The 20,562-nt window shown below is 37.5% G+C and overlaps 1 protein-coding gene across 6 annotated transcripts in view; it reads left to right on the top strand.

The window, feature by feature from the left end:
- Positions 1-20,562, top strand: part of Dgkb (diacylglycerol kinase beta) — a 772,948-nt gene that overhangs the window by 627,597 nt on the left and 124,789 nt on the right. The window lies entirely within an intron of this gene.

Genomic DNA, 20,562 nt, shown 5'->3' with positions numbered 1-20,562 from the left:
TGAAATAGGAAGAATGAGGCATGCCTTGGTATTATATATTCAGATTCAAAATTATGATCATATCTAAAATGAAAATTACTGGGTCAATCTCATAGAAAATATATCACAGAGACTAAAAATGCAAATATAGGATGTTGTGTATGCATTTGGCAATAATTACTATAGGGACATAGTGAGTATATCTTACATATTATAAGAACACACACATTTTCTGTTTGTATAGTTCCACATGCAGGGATGTTGTGGGCTTTTGTTTGCTTTTGGCTTTATTTTTGGCTAAATAACATTCACAGAATTAATGCACAAGATCAACTGTAACTCACTAGACAGTTCTCAGGACCTAGAATGAAGAGCACACCTCTGAGCTCTGGCCCCTTTACTTCCTTTTCAAAACCCCTTCCACTTACACACTTCGCAGTCCAGTCAAACGACGAGACTCAGTTTCTGATCCCAGTAGGTATTGTGCAGGTGGGGGTGAGAGCAAAGAGGCTAAATGTAGAAAAGGGATTTCACCTGCTACAACTTGGTAAGCACCTTAGTAGTAAAAAGGGTTGGAGAGATGGCTCAGCAGTTAAGAGCACTGACTGCTCTTGCAGAGGACCAAGGTTTGATTCCCAGCATCCGCAGCTATGAACTGTCCTTAATTCCAGGTCCAGGGGAATCCGAAGCCCTCTTCTGACCTCTGCGGCACTGCACGGCATGGATGCACTCACATACATGCAGGCAATATATTCATACACATAAAATAAAAATAATAAAATATTTTTTAAATGCACTTTAGTCTCTCTGCTGCAACAAAGCTGGTTTTGCCCTTCCCCCAAGACCTCTCTAACATGAAAAAAAATGTGTCTACCCACTCATTTACTAATGAGTCTTTAAAATTTATTAACTGTTTAGTAGCTTGTGATCCATCTATGAAGTGAGTCCTGTTCCAGTACTGTACTCTTATATATTATACAGATTTGCTACATGGGTACTTTCCATTTACTTTTCCGCTAAAATGATGCATTTAAAGTCACTGGAAGCTATTATTAAAAAGCCCCTTAACTCTTTCAGTTTCCATTCTACTTCCAATACTACTCCATTTCTGACCCCATCCATCCAGGATAGTGTAATAGAATGAAATGAGGTTATGAGAATAAGTATGATAGAAAATAATATAAAGTATTAAAATAAGCTAGATGGAGAACTAGAGATTGACACCATTTATTGAAAAGCACGAATAGTCTTCAAATTTTAAGAGAATCTGTTGGGTAGAAATCAACTGTCCTAGAATGATTTCTCTATTGCTGTGACAGAAAACTCTTATGAAAACCAACTTGGGGAGGAGTTGATGTGGCTTAAACATTTAGATCACAGTTCATCCTCCGAAGCCAGGGCAGAAACCTTGAGGCAGGAACTGAAGCACAGAAGCACACTGCTTACTGGCTTTCTCAGCTACTTCTCTTAAACATCCCAGACTCACCTGCCCAAGGATGTCACTGCCCACAGTGGACTGGGCCTTCCTACATCAATCAGCAATGAAGAAGATGGGCTCACAGACAGGCCCAGCAGCCAATCTGATGGAGGCCATTTCTCAACAGAGAGTCCCTCTCCCCAGGTGTGTCAGGTTGACAGCTGACGCTAACCAGAACACAAACTAACCCAGAAAAACTTGTCCAGGAAAAAGTAGGTGAGACTTCAGGATCCAAACTCCAATTTCAGTCTTTGGAAAATGAAAAACCTCATATACTTTGGGTCCCTGTTCCACAATCACACACAGTTGAAGAACATATTCTGGGGACCAAATTCCAGTAGCATAGAATCAGACCACAATGGTGAGCAGATCATGAATTATGGAGTTTTTCTATGAAAGCAAATGGCACATTCTATATACATATGCCCATTCTGCTCTTCAGTAGTGATCTGTAGAGAACATGCCATTTTCTTGGAACCAGTTCTACATGCTGGAGAAGCTGGGATTGGCATTTCCTTTCTGACTGAAGGGAGACCACAAGAGAGGTGGTCCAGATGCCCTTCCTTTACAGTCAGCTCACCTCTCCTTGAAATTGTTGTAATCATCCTGCACTAGACTGCATTAGATAACTATCTCTGGTTAGTCTCTTTGACCTCCAGTGAGACTCTAAAATTTTCACTAAAATCTTCCTACTGTATGATTTAAGTGGCATATGGTCCACATTAAACTGTTGGGCTACCTGAAGGCCAGTCCTAGTCCTAGTTCCAGTCCAGACTGAATCCCGAGGTCCACCTCTAGAAGATATTCAATAATCTCTGAGTAATAGAACAATAGCCACCAAACACTCATATGTATTACTTGTTTTTGAAGAAATCTATAGAAGGAAACAGCAAAAAAATAGTCTATTTCTCTTAAGCACAATAAGCTGTTATCAGGCATGAAACAAGTATTTTCTTTTCTCCTATAAGCTTGGGATGAGTGCACTTGTGCTCCATCCTATTGTTCATCTAACCTCATATACCCTGCCATTTGAAGTATTCCGACATAATATTTCCACTAGGCCAAATGTGGCAGTCTTCGCAATGTGTCAGTTATCTTTGGCCAGAACAGGGTCTGCCTGCACAGTGTAGCTGAGGGTATTAGAGAATATAGGGAGCATAATGTGAATCCTCCTCCAGCAAGTCTATTCTCTAATCTTTGGAATTTATGACCATGTCATGTTAAGTAGCAAGGAATAAATGGTTTATAAGTCGAATTAAAGTAGCTAATCAGCTGGGCTGATTTCTTAGTTGAGCATCCAGAAAGCCCAGAATATAGGATGGCTCATTTTCGACCTCACATTCTGCATCACCTAAATATGGCCTGGCATGAGTTTGGTAATGCCCAAAGCTCTGCTTGTTTGTCTTGTCTAATTTTTTCTTTAATAAAATACTAGCCACTGCCAAAACCAGCATCTCTGAGAAATCTGATTTTGAAACACAGATGCTTCTTATTTCATGGTCTGAAATCAGACAGCAGGTACACAGTATAGACAGATTATAGACAGATTAAATAGTTGGGAGGATGGCAGCACAATTCATCCATAAGTAAGACCACCCCAGGATCTGAATTAGAATGAGCCATTTAATAAAATGCAGTCTCACCTGCTGGCTTGAGGATTGAGGCTTCCAAAGACGCAATGGTATAGATTTGTCTAAAAATTGGTTTCCTATTTGGGCACTGAAAAGCACTGCTGAAATATTCCTTTTATTTTTGTGACAATTGACAAAGAAACAAATAACCAGGTTTGAATTGTAGTCAATCCAAGATATGAAGATGAGCAGATACAGTTCAGTTCAGCTGACACAGAACGGGAGCATTCTGCTACACTTTTCACAGCTTGCGCATGCATAAAACACTGAGGAAGGCAGCCTCCCAACACTCCGCATTCTGAGTCAGTTCTGACGGTGCAGCGCCATTTTTCAAGGGAAAACCCAGCAGGGGGGAGAAGGTACAATATAAATGAATCACTGTGTATCCACCAGAGACAAGAGTACAGCCAGTGACAGAATTCACAGAGACTCCTGAATTAAGCACTATAATTAATATCATCCCAAAAGACATCTACAATTATTTCTTTAAATTCCAAAATATTAGACCAGAATGACCCTTCACAAACAGAACAAATAAACTGGCACATTTCCCACCGCTTTTCATAGCAGAGATAAACACAGTGTTCCAATTTCAAAAGTAAGCATTTGTCCCTCCAAGATTCTGTCTCTTTTGTAAAGAAATTGAAAAGGAGGTAAATAGTAGAGGCGACCAACAATTTTCAGTGAGGAGTTACTGGGTCTGAAACTCCCAAGATTAGCGCCGGCAAATATCTGCTTTGTTGTCTAAAATGACAACGTGCTTAGAGAAGCAAAATGTTTAGGGCAACAAGATCTTTTTCGTGTCCTTATAGGGTGTGTGTGGCTTTCACTAGTAATGGCAGAATTTTCTGCTTACCCTGAATAATTCACCTGGATATAGTCCTAGGATTTACTACAAAAAAGAAAGTGATTATTTTTTTTCTGATAACATCTTAAAACTGAGACTTTCATCTGAGTCCAATGGTTACAGTGGAAATTTTTCCCTTTGAACTAAAATGTCAGAGAGAAAGCACTTCAAGCTTCTGTTAGAGCCTGGGTCATCAGGACTCCGTAAACAACAGATTTCTTCTAGCATTGATAGGAGAATTCACCTTATTTGAAGTATGCATAAAATTCTTTCTAATATGATGCTAAAAATGAAAATATTCCTTGGAATTTATAAGTAAGAAAATCTCTTACTATGTCACTTGCCAATGTTCGGCTACTTTTTGCTAGTGTGATGCATTGGTACCTCATTATTTGTTTAGTGCTGACTTCTTGAGTCTACAATCTGTAGTCACTTTGCTCATGAATCATGAGTCATTCAAGTATTCTGAAACAAACATTCCCCACATGAATTCCATAGTTGCAGGCTATTTTCCCTCCTTACATCTGGAATATATTCCTTCAGATGTTACTTGTGATCAGCTGTACTGTTGTCCACAAAGACTTTTTCCTGATAGGAGCAAGAGTTGTGTTGGTTTCCATAACTGGTTGACCACCACTGTGGTATGAGACTCTGTGTGATAACATGCAAACAGAAGTGACTGGTTTCTCCTGTGTGCAGAAGCCTTAAAAACTAGTGTACAGTCAGAGTGTCCAGGGGTCCTCTTCCCCCAACACACACTAGACACAATAAACAACAATGACTCAAGGAGTATGTGCCTTATCAGCAAGGTCTTGGGAAGGGAGGCATGCAGACGGCTTATAACACACCGTTGTTGGACATGTAACATGGTAGAAAACCAGTAAGCTATTGGAGTGTTTTGTGTGACAGGATAACACAGCCTTACACAGCCAATACAACATTCCTCTGTCACCATTTGTAAGCTGTCCCACCATAAGTAAAGTCTTAGAATTCTTCCATTTTTTGATGCTCAAATTTGGGGAAATGAAATAATTTAATTTTCATCAGTCTCTGGAATTCGGTGATACAGATAGGATATAATATTGTGTTTCATCTCTACCGTTGTGCTTCTCAGATCCCTGAATAAGATTGAAAATTTGGGACTTCTTTAGGAGGAAGCACACAGCTTTTCCCCCAGAGTCTGTGTTGCTGTGCCTCAGTCAGCCCTGGACCTCCACCCACATCTTTTACCTGAAGTTTGTGAACATGTGTGAGAAGTAATTTCTGAGTCCTCTGACTCTTGGTGGCATGTTGCTTACAGTGTCTGCTGAATCTGTGGAAGTGCTGTAGACAATTCAGATTTGGTGGTAAAGCATTCAATTTGACACACATATTAAGAAACAATTAATAAATGTCTCTTCAGGTTCACCATATGGTCTCACAAATCTGAAAGACAAAAAACTGCTAATGTCATTTTCCTTAGTGATAATGATGCTGAATTTTCTAAATCTCATTTGCCTTGATCAAGGGGTTTGCTAAAGAGATTCTGAAGGCATCTCTTTCTAACATCATTATTTGTACATATTCAATTTTATGAGGATTTGCAAAGTTTTCTTTTATATTTTTGTCTTTAGATTCTTTTTATTGCTCTGATGGTAGACAAGTTAAACATTTTTAAGAAAATTTTACAAATTTCAAACAATATATTTTGATAATATTTGACCCCATCCCCTATCTACATCACATTTTAGCCCCAGCTGGATTTCAAATACTCTGTCATATATATTAAGGCCTAACTGAGTCAAGTCTGGGTACCCAAATATCCTTTGGTGTGCATCCACTCACTAGAGTCTGGTTAACCTATCTAGCATCACACACTTAAAGAAAATCAACTCTCCTCTCCTAGTAGCTGTCAGTTGCCAGTAGTTCCTCAGCTAAGGCTGGGGTTTCTTCCCCACTTCCCTACTTCTATGCTGAGATTTTGTCTGGCTTGAGCTTGCTTGGGCCTTGTGCATGCTGTCACCATTGCTGTAAGTTCATATGAGTAACTTCCAAGCTGGCTAGAAAACTGTTTCCTTGCGATCAGTAACTACCTCTGGCTCTTATAATCTTTCCACCCTCTCTTCTGAGCCTTGGGTGGTAGAGGTTTGGAACAGGTGTCCTGTTCAGGGATAAGTGCTCTGTAGTCTTTTACTCTCTGCACTTTCGTCCGTTGTGGCTTTCTGGGCTAATCACCATCTGTTGCATGAGGAAGCATCACTGGAGAATTGAGAGAGACTATAATGATAAAGAAATTGAGAAGTGTGATTTTTTAATGGTGTGATCCATTATGGCATGGTTACTGTGACTTAGAAATTTGTAATGAATTAACTTTTAAAATCATTGCAACTAATACATTTACTGAGTGCACATGTGTTTTGAGCCATATTAGCCATCTTCAAAACTGAATGAGCACAATACATTCAGGTTACGAAGTACGTACTCATCTCTTAGCAGGATTTAGTATGCTGTATAGCATGACTATATGCTCAATACATGCAGAAAAACTTTGTAAAATGCATTCACACATTTTCTCTTCTTTAGTAAGCATTTTCTTGGTGTTTCCTCCCCCAGCTCTCTAATTAGAGTCAAGGGTAATTGTATTCATGCCGTTCATGGAAGGTAACTTTACTGTTTCATCATCCTGAAAAAGAATATTGAAAATTGAGTAGTTGTTTTCCAAGCAGGAGTCTCTGTTCAACCTTTCAAATAAATTTTCAGAATGTCTAAAACCGAGTTTAATATTGAATCTATCAAATTCCTGTAAATCTATAGTCATTTCTAAAGGCCAATTCTGTAATAAACAATGCATTTTCGGAAGCTTAGCAAAAGTCTGTCATTACATACCGAAGAGGCGTGCCAAGGAACAGCATGCTACAAACAGTGTTCCAAATAGCTGTCGCTGTCACATCCCTGTCTCACTGTATGTTTCGAGGGCTAAGTTTTGGCTGAGGCCCAGTCCATGAGGATGTTCGTGCAAGCCTTCCATTCGGGAGCAACAGTGCATATGGGTCTGGGCTGTTCTTTCTTGTAGCAGAACCACACTGACCCAAAACAAGATGTCAAGGAACTGCCTGTTTGGATGCGCCTGCCTGTGGGGAGGTTTCCAGCTGGTCTATTTGCTATACATTTGGATGCTTTCATGTAAACAACGACAAAGTTGACAAAATTGCCCATGGAGTTTGACTAGCAACCAAAGACTGACTTTGGCTACTCTGCAGGGACCCAGGGCTGAAGGCAAAGTGAAAAGGATGTGAACAAGGTAAATGGCTAAAAGGGAAATCAAGGACTAAAAGAGTTAAAAGAAAGAAAAGAATGAAGGATGATGGTTAAAGGTGCAGAGGACATTTTTCTCCTGGTACTGTAAAATGAAAGAGGGGCTGATGAATAACACTGCAGGTAGAGTTGCTTGTGTGCAGGCCTGCCGACCTGAGTTTGAGTCCCAGATTTCACAATATGGCAAGAGAGAACTGACTCTTAAGAGTTATCTTCTGACCTCCACACATGCACCTTGGTACACACACACACATACACACACACACACACACACACACTATAAATAAGTAAATAAATAAATGGATCGACAGATAAATAAAATATGCCACCTACCAGAAATACAGCCATGTAATCAACACCTTAGTTCTTTCCAAGTCAGTAATTTGAATGGAATATATGAAATACACCACAGGCAAGGTACACACATGTAAAGCTGCAGAGATGGTTTCGAGTTTAAGAGTGATTCCTGCTCTTCTAGAGAACTGCAGTTTGGTTTCCAACACCAATGCATGAAAGGATCTGAGGCCCTCTTCTGGCCTCTTCAGCCACCAGCACTCAAATTCACTTACATACACACAGACACACATACAAATGAAATAAAGATAAATTACATGTTCTTTTATAATCCTACTTGAATCATCTCTAAGGATGTACCAATCTAAGGACACTCCAGCTGAGTGGAAGTCCTCAGAAACAGGCCTCAGAGACCACCAAGAATTGTAGAGACATTCAAATTCTCAAAATTGATTGAGAAAGTCAAAAACTGATATCTTATATACAAACAAATACTGACTTCCTGACTTCTGATAGTCTTTTTCTAATCCTTACAGCATAAGGAGCATGGAAGTCTTCAGAAACCTGATTACACAGAAATCTAGTACTAGACCTGTGGCTTGGTGTGCTCCGGCTACCTCCTGCACGTTGTGTGTTCTGGGTGATTGCAATAGGATTAAAATGGAATACTGCCATGGCTTGGGATAAAATAATGTTGAAAATGTTCATCTTTCAGGTATTCTTTACAGGGCTTTATGTAATAAGAGGATGCTCTTCCATGGCTGAAAATTGTATACCTTATATCTAATCATATTATTTACAGAATAATTGGGCAACAAATCCTCAAGCTGCTATTTCAGACAACATCAGGCATATTCAGGATGGTATGGCTGTAGACAGAGGCCTCGTTTCCCTGTTCCACCCTTACAACTTTCCTTATTTGCAGAGATACATTAATGAAAATCTAGCAGTTGTCAGCATATTCCTGTTGAAGACCCACTAGCACATGAACCACCTACTTCCATGTATTGAAAATGACTTGATTTAACTCTCCATGTAAGAATTGCAGTGGGTAGAAGGAAAATGGCTGCAGAAAAACGAACAGGTGATCATCCAACAAAGCTTCGTTGTGTGACCACCAAATGCCAACCAGCATCTCTAAGACATTTATAATAACTTAGAAATTTTTAGAGATTTTCTACTAAGCATTCTGTACATAAAAAGTGGCATCACACCCCTGCTCTGGTGAAGTAAAGCTGACCTCACCTGAAGGAAAGACTGAAGTTACAATGACTCTTTAAAACATTGTACAAAGAAAAATGGTAGCAGGACCCATGAAATTTTGAAATCCGTTTGTCCTTAAATTCAGCATTTTCAAAGTCATATCGGAATTGTAGAGTCTGTGAGGACTGATATTACATTCCACCATAATAAGAAATTAATAAATCTGTTGTTTCTAATAGAAATCATCTTCAACAAATTCCAATACTGAAAAAGTTGGTGGAGATCACATGGCACTACTTTCCCTCCACCCCCACACATGCCAAAAATAAACATGTTTTTTAGAAGTCCATATGTGTATATATCACTTTATAAAGGAAAGCGTGACCAATAGGAAAATTAATCTAAGTGGCCAATGTGTTGATTGCAGGTGAAAAAAATTGTGTCATTGGTGTCTTTTTGTTCATTGAATCATTTTTCTAAAATTGTCTTGGATTTTTGGCACATAGTTTATAATTCTAAAAATAACCAAAATATGTTAACTTATAATATGCTTATGTATTTATAACTACAGTTATTGAAACAGTCTGGAATCTCAGAAATTATCCAGACATTGAATGTTCAGTAAAGTTACAAAAGTTTCCTACCAGAAAGATCTGAAAAAAAAATGTAAAACGTGTCTTTAAGAACATATTTAAGGGAATGCAAAAATGAAAATTTAGGGCAATGAAAATAAAGTACAAATCGCAAGGCCAGTTGTAAGTATATAAGAAAATTTTTCTATCATGTGGTAATGTACCCAAATTCTGGCTCCCTCACCCTTTCTAAATGGGATAGTTGCCATAAGGTATTCTGAAATCAAATCACAAATTTTGCTTTCTCTCCTATATCTATATTCTGTTACCATTCAAGGCTAACATGCCAAAAAGCTCATATCCCCACCATGCTGACATGTGAAGTTGTATTGTCTCTCTAGTTTCCCCAGTTGTAAATACCCTGCCCTTACAAAGAGCAAGGCCCACAGTGCTCAAGGAGCTGCACTTTTCCAATGTGTGGGAAGTGAAGCCATTCAGTCCTGGGCAAGGTGAGCTCAAGGGTGAATGTAAAGCCTATAAGATAGATTTCAGAACAGGCTTCCCATGGTGGTGACAGGGAATGCTTGACTGTATTCTGGCACTAATTATAAATAATGATTTCTGACATTGAAACTTCATGGGTCAGTGGACAGGAGCTCTCCAGCCTCTAATTGCTTTCAGTTTCTAAGGGAATTAGAAAACAACAATAAAAACTCTATTCAGATCTATTGATGCATACAGTCTCCAGTAATAAAGATGAGGCAGTTCCCAAGATAGATATCCTTAGGCAAACCTTTAAACATAAAAAGATGCTATACATTCCAATACTTGCACTTATTGCAAAAATGCTCAATCCTTTTAAGAACATTAGCTTCAAGGATTCCTCAAATATGCTAAAAGTAGATTTGGCTAATAAATGTATTCTTCATTTCTGTAGACATACACCCAAAATGTGTGTCATGAATGTTTAAAAACATAAAGACATTCAATGTCTGTCCTTTTGTACATATCAGTGTGTGATTAATGTACAATATGAATTACCAGATGTAGTTTAGCATAAACAATAATACTGTCAACCCAATAGATATCTCATCTTCCAAATGATCTCTGAGACTTTCTTCTCAGAACATTTTCCTGACCTCTGTTAAACAGCTGTGTATTTAATTTTGGCTCTTTGCTTTTACTCTGCTATACACAATATGCCTTGAGAAAGATGAATGGAATGGGTAGCTTAACCACCCAGTAGAAAGGGCATCTTCTCTCTGAGACACTTACTTACTATATTCTCCCAAATGCTTTGTCCCAATAGCAATTTGAAGCTGCTCTGTTACAGCTGTAATTGTGGAGCAATCAGTGACTTGACTCTCAACAAGCCAGTAAATTTCATGCCTTGTTCAACTTGGTAGCACTCATGCAAAAGTGCTGTTTTTAGGAGCTCCATTAGGGGACAGTATATAAGTCAAATCAATAAGACGCATATTAGTAACTACAGGAAAATCAAGCTCTTTTGAGTCAATGTAAGACATTTATGGTTTCTAAGAACATAAGGGGAGAAAGTGTACTAAGTAACATTTAGGAGTAGAACTTTCTAAAGTTTTATCCATTTTAAATGGTTATTTGTGTTCTTGTCATTGAAGTGTCTGAGTAATTTATGTTTCTGAATGCTGACTCTTTATATTTGGGGAACACTTGCTCCCATTATGTGGATTATCCCCTTCCTGTTTATTATTTTCTTTGCTCCTCAGCAACTTTATAATTTGACGCAGTCTCACCTGTGTGCTTCTAATTTTTCCGTTTGGGGGCGGGGTCAAATCTAAAACCTCATTGTCTGGCAAATGTCATGGACCATTTTCATTATATTTATTTGAAGTGGTTTTACAGTTTCAAGCTTCACATTTAAATTCATTTATGTTGAGTTTGGTACAGGGAGTGAAATAAGGACCAAGGTTTCACTCTTTGCATGTGGATATACAAGTTGTCCCAGAATCAGTGCTGAAGAGACTGTTTTCTCCTCAGCATGTGTTTTGACATACTTGCTGAAAATCAATTGACTTGTTAATTTCTGGTCTTTGTATCTCACACTCCATTGGATAAAGTGCCCACTTTTATTTCAATACTGTGCTATGCCTCTAATGGTTTTATACTATATTTTAAAGTCACTGAGTATGTTACCTCCAGCTTTGCTCATTTTGCTTAAAATGTTTTGGGCTTTTTGGGGTCTTGTGGGTTTTTTTTTATGAATTTGAGGGACTGCTTTTTTTCTAGTCTTCTGAAAAATGCTATTGGAATTTTGGAAGAGATTATTTCTGTGCATGTTTTTTAAAAGGACTACAAATGGCCAACAGATTCATGACAGAATATTCATCATCACTGATCATTATGGGATTTCAAATTAAAATCATATTGATAAGTCACCTCACACCTAATTTTATTATTAAAAGAGCAGGAGGTGACGTGTGTGTGTGTGATATGGACAAAAAGAAATGTTTGAGTACTATGGGCAGGAATGTAGATTAGTATGGCTATTCTGAAAAAAAAAAAAAAACAGCAGAGAGATTCCTCAGAAAAACAAACAGGATTATCCTATGAATCAGCAGTTCCTTTTTGGAATATAGATCTGAAGAAATTGCAGTCAATGCAATGAAGAGATATCTGAATTTCCATGCTCACTAAAGTACTAAACACAGTTGTCCAAATATGCATCTACACTAAGTTCTCATAAAAGAGTGAAATGGTAAGAAAATGTGTGGCATATGCAAAATGGTGTGTTATTCAACTTTGGACAGTAAAAAAATTCTGTGCCAATGTGCATTAAAACTGAAGACATGCTCGATGAATTAAATAGGCACAGGCACAGAAAAGCAAATATCAGAAGATCTAGCAATGACGATCTCCGAGATCTACAGAATATAATGATGGTTACCAGAGCCTGGGGTGGAGGAGGAAAGGAAGAACAGTTTGTCTCAGAGTGACTGAATGACAGTGTATTCTGTTATTCACAAGTTGCATTGTCCCAAAATTTGACTGGCGTCAGCGAGACATCATGAAGATTATGAATTGGTTTGGAAATGTTTTCTGACTTCTAGAATTCTGTTGTTACTGATAAGACATCATTGACAAGGCGCAGTGTTTAAAGCTAGACTTATTGAGAATTTCAGTTGATTTTGTTAAAAACCTAGTTTGTTTTAGGTTTTCTTGTCATCTGTCACATGTCTCAGAGAGAGGAAGCATGGCCTTTTCAGGAGGCAGAGACCTTGTGTGAATTGGAACTATTAAAAGTTCCACACATGGACACCATTTGACTCATTCTACACATGCTGCAATTAACTGCTTGCTAAATGTTGCTTTCCTCTCTCTGAATGAAAAGCAATTAGATGGAAAAAATGGGAAAAGATTTAAGTGTAAGCCTGGTTTTGCTAAAGAGATAGATTCATGATGAATTACAGCCAAGGACTTTTGTGTTTCATTTGTCGCAGCAAAAAAATGCTCTTAATCCAATATTTTTTAAAGTTTTACTGTAAAGGATTTTTTTAAAGTAAAACAGGCTTTTAATTTTTTTTAACTTTGTATTTGTATTTTACAGAATTTTTTATTATTTCATGCAAAATGTCTTAATCAACATTATACTCCCTCCTCCATCAGGGGAGCTGATCTTCTTAAGAGAGTGACTCCAGATAGACTGACTACACACCAGTAGATGAACTTGCACTGAGGTATACTAAGTTGACTCGATAGGCCTTAATATAAAGAATTTCTATTGTGTGACACCCTCTATTAGTGCATATGGAAGTTGTTGGTACTCTAAACATGTATGAGATAATGACCTGCCTCAAAATCAGAAATTTTTAAAGCCTACACACATTTAAAGACAATAATATAAAGCAAAATTGATTTCCAATGCCAGTGAACTTTGACGTATACTTAAAGCAATGGTTACAGATAAAGTATTAATTACTTCTTCCCCAAAGTGACAGAGATGGTCATGCTTAATATAATACATTGGCATCAATGATCTACAACCTCAAGATTTCTAAACTGCGAAAGATATAGTGTTGTTTAAGTTGTCCAGGCTATATATCGTGTTATAGCAAATCTCATCTAAGACATGTGTAAAAGAAAAGATACTAGAGAATAAGAAACAGTAAACCTGAAGCTCCTGAGGAAAGGTACTGTGAAAAAGATCACAGGAAGACACATGAGTCAGTTCATAAAAGACGCTTTATGCTTACTGACAACTTTGAACTTGGGATGACAGTGAATCATTGAATGCTGTTAGAGAGATTTGAGAATTCCTATATTTTGATATGAAAACTCCAAATGCTAGTGTTAGGGTAGAAGAATTTGTTCAGAAGAAATCAGGAGAGTGGGAGGCTGTGACCAAACAGATGTGGTCATAGAGCAACACCTTCTGACATCCTCCTGGATGTGATGCTGAAAGTCAGAGGAAAGATGCGAAAGGTGGGACTGACACATCATTCTGAGAAGGGATTTCAGAGCAAGGCATCCATCAAGGATCCCATGAGCAATCACTTTCTACCCCAAATCCTATAACAGTCTTACAGATGAGCTAGGCAAATCATGATGCTCTTAAGCTGGCCCAAGTTCCTTAAGTGCACGAAAAAGGATCGTCATTGCTCAGGTCTAGGACAAATTTCCTGAAAACAGGTAGTTATCACTAAAAGCTCTCTGGAAAGTCATTCTAAATGTTTAATTTTACATAAGTACTTCTGAATATTGTCATATTGATTATCTGTGGGTACAGTACATATAATATTCATACAGGGCTTTATGCAAACACACACATACTTGTCATCTTAATAGGAATTAATAAAAATTGGACGAAGTAAATGAAATATTTAGATCCATTTGTAAGAACTAAGTAGTAGCATGTTTGTGCCATTTTAGAAGTTACCTTTCTGGGGGGCTGAGGCGACTCAGCAGTTAAGAGCACTTACTGCTCTCACAGAGGAACAAGGTTTGATTCCCAGCACCCACATGGTGACTAACAATCACCTGTAACTCTAGTTCCAGGGAATCTGACACCCACCTCTGACATCTGTGGGAATTGCACAACATGGGTGCACTTACATTCATGCATGCAAGTAATATATTCATATACATAAAATAAAAATAGTAAATAAATATTTTAAAAAGAAGATACCCTTCAAAAGGAAAGAAATAAGCTTAACCAGTGATCATTCAATTAAAACCTGTTCTCTGAACCTTATTACTTAAAAACTCAACAATGTCAACTTAAGCAGAATAGTGATAGCCCAAACCATTTTCAAAACTAACATTAATACTTCTCTGTCTCTACATAACTGTGGAGAATCAGTGTTTGATGTAAGTATACTCACAGTATTCTTAAATATCCTTATATTTGCAGTGACCCTGAATCCATAAACTGAAATTGCGCATTAGAGTCCTATCTTTATTATTACACCTGTTATGAGATTTCCCAGCATGATGCATGTCTGGTTATCATACTGAGTCTTCTTATGAAAGTGGAACAGAGAGTGGAGCGAGCATATTGAGTCATGTCATCTTCATGTCCTATATATCAGATATTGTAACTATTATCCAAAACTAACTTTCATTCAATTAAACCATGTATTATCCAAAAAGGCTTCTTGTTTTCAGTATTGAACTTTATAAGCTATATATTTTCTTTCCCTTTCAAAAATATTTAATATTCAGAAAAGATTTATAGATCTATCTTCTATTTAAAGATGCTAAGGAGGCCAGGACTGGTGGTATAGGCCCATAATCTCAATTACTTGTGAAACTGAGGCAGGAGATTCACAAAAGTAAGGCCTGCTTATACCATAGACTGATCAAAGTCACCTTGCACTACTCAGTTGTGACTGTGTCTCAAGATAAAAGCAAAACTAAGAGGAGGGAGGATGTAGTTCAGTGCTGGAACACTTGCCTAGCAAGGATGAGGCTCTTGTTTCCATCCCCAGTATGGCCATGAAGGAGTTGCTAAAGCAAAGCAGGCGATGGATTCGTTTACTTTTACAAGTTCATAATGCACTGCTATCTCCCAGAATTTGTGTGTGAGAGAGAGTGTGTGTGTGTGTACAAATGACATAATTAGCAAAAATAATTTATTAATCTAATTATTTCATTTAAATCAGACTATGTCACAGGTATGTAGATATAGTGCTGCATTTTTTAAATTTTTATTAAAGTTTATTAGCATTTACATGTTTATCCATTTACTTTAAATCAAAGTATCAAAGAGAGCAGAAGACAGAGGAATGCACAAATGCTTATATGTGTAGGTGCTCTTCTGCTAACCAAAATGGACAAGAACATAATATATCTTCTGCTTTCTTTTATCCTAGTTAACAGATATTGGAGTTGCATTCTCACTGCGGAAAATAAAATGGTTAGATTTTGGAGAGTGGTGGGTGCCTTTATTCCTACCCCCCAATATCAATGTGTGCTTGCAAACACACAACACAGACACACACACACACACACACACACACACACTTAAGATCAAAGAGAGCAGAAGACAGAGGAATGCACAAATGCTTATATGTGTAGGTGCTCTTCTGCTAACCAAAATGGACAAGAACATAATATATCTTCTGCTTTCTTTTATCCTAGTTAACAGATATTGGAGTTGCATTCTCACTGCGGAAAATAAAATGGTTAGATTTTGGAGAGTGGTGGGTGCCTTTATTCCTACCCCCCAATATCAATGTGTGCTTGACACACACACACACACACACACACACACACACACACAAGTACTGTCGAAACCAATTTATAGGGAGCTATTTTCTTTTTCTCTTCTAGGTCTAAACTAAAAGCTTTTGTTTGGGGTATTTAAGCCAAGAATACCTTTTCTGTAGTGCCTTCTTTCAAAGCACTCGGGGCATGAGCCTTGCCATTATTTTAGAATGGTAATGCTTTCCTTTTAAATGTTTCTTTCTTTGCCCCCTCAAAGGCCCCATTGTCTGCCCAGGATCCTCAGTTTGGTTGCTTTTAGCCCCTCATAAATTAGTAATGGAACAGCATCAGGAGGCTCTGCGGCCTCAGTGCCCTGTTATTAAACTGTGGTTTAGTGCTAAAATGTTTGCATACACCACAGACTTTTTAATGGCAGGTAACTATTGGACCTAGAGAACAAAACTCAACAGAATCACATAACTTCAAGGACCTTCAAGATTTGTTGTTCTAATTAGTGTTGAAGGAACACTGAGGCAGTGAAAGCTAGAAGACGATGAGCAGATCATATGAGCAGTGAGCCATGTAGCTCAAAGCACTGCATGTTCTGCCTGCTGCCATGCTCTCTGCAATGAAAGAAAGCTCAAATTTTGTTAAGATATTAGGGAAAGCGAATTTTCACTCTACCACACACTATTTTTATGAAAAAGAGGTGTTATGAAATGTTCTAAGTAATTCAACTCATTAAAATTTTTTGCTGGATTATCAATTTCTAAGTCATTCTTTATTCATAAAAGACATGATATTCTTACAGAACTCTGTTCTCAAAATGTGTACTGATAAGTTTGCCCCTTTAAAACTTAAATACCCTTTTCATATTAGTTACCATGATGTAACAGCTGTAAAGTAGATAGGATATTATTATCTTTGTTTTACTTAAATCTAATCTTAACTTTAGTAAGTGTATATTTAACCTTTCTTTTCTTTAAAAAAAATGCTTTTTATAACGTATTTGATGTCCTTGCTTAGATGCCTCATTCTTCATTAATCAGTAAATGATTTAGAAGCACTAAATCTTCCTAAATATCATTTAAGACTTCACAAATACTAGCACGTGATTTCACTGACAGTCTTCAGTATGACTAATTAGTAAGTGACCTGATGAATGTCTCTTTGACCAATAAGAAAACATATCCACAAAGGACTTCTCAAGATCACCTAAGAATTATTAGAGGAGAAGAAATCAAAGTTTATCCTTGTACAACATTGGCAAAGTCTGTATTACCAATAAACCCTTTGGAAAGGATCAGATTTGCCATAGCCCTCCCTGAGGAATCCATCGTAAAGCCTGAACACTTGTCTGCCCCAACTAGTCCTACTTGGTTAACAGGATGGAGGTTGACCTGAGTTATATAGAACAGACTATAGTCTGAGCAGTGAATTGGAAGCTGAATCTTACTAGGCATGGAGAAGGGCAAGGGATACTGCAATAGTCAGTAGGCCAGATACAAGGAATCAGACATTGAAATAAACAGGAGCACAGAGGACCTTGGTTAGCAGTGAGAAAGAGGGATACAAAATGTGTGCGGTAAAAATGGAGATGGCAACTTGACTAGAAAGAGCAAGACTCTGGTTCCCATCTTTAGCATTACAAAAAAGGGGAAGGGATTATTCTAAGAGAGAGTTCATTGCCTCTGAGGATAAACTAAGGCTAGAGCTACAAGAATATTGACAGTATTAACTAGGCCAAAACTATCCACATTGCACATTGAAAATGAAATTCCTTTATTGTAGAATAAGCTGAAGGATACTCTTCTTTCACAACAGCGGCAGTAAAAGCCTTCTACTAAATTTAGTGAGCGGCATGGAAATCATTGACTCAGAAAGGTGAGTACTCCTCTATGTTGACACCTAAAATCCCATCAGCTCTCTGTCTTGGTGGTATACAACACAATTTTAGTAAAATAATCAGTCATGAATTTTAAAATGTGTTAGAGCTGAGTCTAGTTGCACCTGTCTTTAATCCCAGTAAAGGCAGGTGGATCTCTATAAGACCAGATGAAGGCCAGCCAAGTTTACATAGCAAGTTCCAGGCCAGCCAGGGTTATAAGGAGACCCTGTCTCAAAACCAAAAAAAAGAGAAGAATCTTATAAAATGTTCATATGTAGTTGATTTTAATATTTATTTTGAGCTCAAATCACTTTGAAAACAATTGCAGGGGTGAAAGCACAATTTCCCTAACAAAATAGAAATAAGTGAATTGTACTGAACTAGAATGTTCCAAATCCCTGAACTGCAGTTCACTGTGGGTTGTTTTCAGTCTTGCACTGTTTCTTCTGATCTGGCGATCATCTTGACCTGGAATGCTCCCACTCTGTCAGAATATGAGGTTGCATCCTGAGAGTATGTATTTGATTTTTGTGAGACTCAGAAGCGGAGTTAGAGAAACAGTGAATTCAGAGAGAGCCTCTAAAAAATACAGCCTTCAAAAACATACTGTGACTAAGCTCACAGGAATGAAATGTTCCAGTTACGCTGTCACCTCTAGCTCAGGACCATACACACCAATAAAGTAACTTCTTGGAGAGTCTTTGAGCTTGCTTTTGATAATACTAAAATATGTAAAGAAATATTTTGAAACCACTTCTAATAAGTGGTAGTGTTTAATTTCCCTCCCAGTGAATGTGATGTAAGCCCACTGGCTCACTTCTACTTAAGTGAAAGTGATGGAGGCCCCTACAGAGGTGAAGTCAAAAATAGCATCTTGGCTTCCTTCTTTCTCCCTAAACCCTTGTTCAGAGCAAGGTCAGCTGCCATATCAGCCCTATGGAGAGGTGTAGCAAGGGATCAAGGCCTTCTGTCAAAAACTCTGTGAGAAACAGAGGCCTCCAGCTGACAGCCATGTGAATGACCACCTGAGACAGAATCACCCACTTCCCCCATCCAGACCTGCAAAAACTGTGTATGGGATGTCTTGAGAACAATGAAAACATTCTAAAACTGACTGTGTTAATGGAGGTACAGCTTTATAGATATACCAAAAAGCATTGAAATGTACACAGGCATTTGGTTTTGCAGCTCAGGGACTTGTAGACATTAAGCAAGTGCTTTATCACTGAGCTCAGTCCTGAACTGTATATTTTAAAGAGGTGAACTGTACCATCTGTGAATTACAGCTCAGTAAAACTGCTTTTTTATATAAGAGAATGTCTTCTGGGACATGAGAGATGGCTCAGTATTTAAGAACACTAGCCGCTCTAGCAGACGACCCAGGTTTGTTTCTCGGCACACGTGGTGGCTAACAAATTCCAAGGATTCAACACCTTCTTCTGATCTTCATGGGCATTTCGTGACACGAGTATATATATATATATATATATATATATATATATATATATATATGCAGGCAAAATACTCATACACATATTTAATACGTGAATGTTAGCCTGTTGCCTATAAAACATTATTGATATATGACCCTTATAGTTTGCACTTATAATTACACCATCAAAATAAAATTTTCCAATTATCTAATATTCAAATTACTTTTATTTTTAAAAAAATATTCTTTCTATTTAATCTTATTTTATTTGTATGAGTGTATTGTCTGCATGTGTGTAAATGTACTCATGTTGTGCAATGCCCACTGAGGACAGAAGAGGACCCCCTGGAACTGGAATTATGGATGGCTGTTAGCCATCATGTGGATGCTGAGATTCGAACTAAGGTCTCTATAATAACAACCAATGCTCTTACCCACCGAGCCATCTCTCCAGGCCCTCAAATTACTTTTCAACAAATTGTTTTCTATCAGAAGTGAAACAAAAAAAAACAAAACATTGAAAATAGTCACTGTTCAAATGTGTCATTCTGTATGTGTGTTTTTAATAATGAAAGCAAAATTAACTTTTTTCAGTTAATTTGAATTCACAAAGATGCTACATCTTTCATCATATTTTTAATTTATTTATTTTTATTTTATCTATGAGAGTGTTATGCCTACATATGTGTTAAGTGTACTTGTGTGCAGTGCCCATGGAGGACAGAAGAGGGTGTCAGAGTTCCTGAAACTGAATTTACGAACGGATGTTAGCCACTATGTTGGTGCTAGGATTCGAATCCAGTCTTTTGCAAGAACGGCCAGTGTTCTTAACTGCTGAGCCATCTCTCCAGCCCATCATATTCCTTTTTTCCTTCAGTTCCACTGTTTTTGTTTCTAAATCTTAAAAAGAAACCAAGTGAAAGAATAATTCTTTATTTATTCTTACATTGTTCTTTGAGAAAACTTTGGGTATCTTTTCTTGAAGGATAATCAATAACCATGTATATACTTGTTGTATTTTGGTGTTTGTGTGTGTGTGTGTGTGTGTGTGTGTGTGTGTGTGTGTGTATTAGTTGACCTGACTTTATCTCTAACAGAAATACAGAAATAGAATAATTTTGTTGGAAAAAATTCTGATTTTTTTCATTAGAATTAAAATTATTCAATAGTTTCAATTCATATACTTTCTGGGTAATTTTCTGCAATTTAGTATTTATCTGTCTATAACATAGCTAAAGAATTAGTGGACACATTTACACTGAAA

The sequence above is a fragment of the Nannospalax galili genome, unplaced genomic scaffold (genome assembly GCF_000622305.1).
Source record: "Nannospalax galili isolate Female #2095 unplaced genomic scaffold, S.galili_v1.0 scaffold452, whole genome shotgun sequence".
NCBI classification, from domain to species: domain Eukaryota; kingdom Metazoa; phylum Chordata; class Mammalia; order Rodentia; family Spalacidae; genus Nannospalax; species Nannospalax galili.
This window is presented reverse-complemented; position numbering and strand designations above follow the sequence as displayed.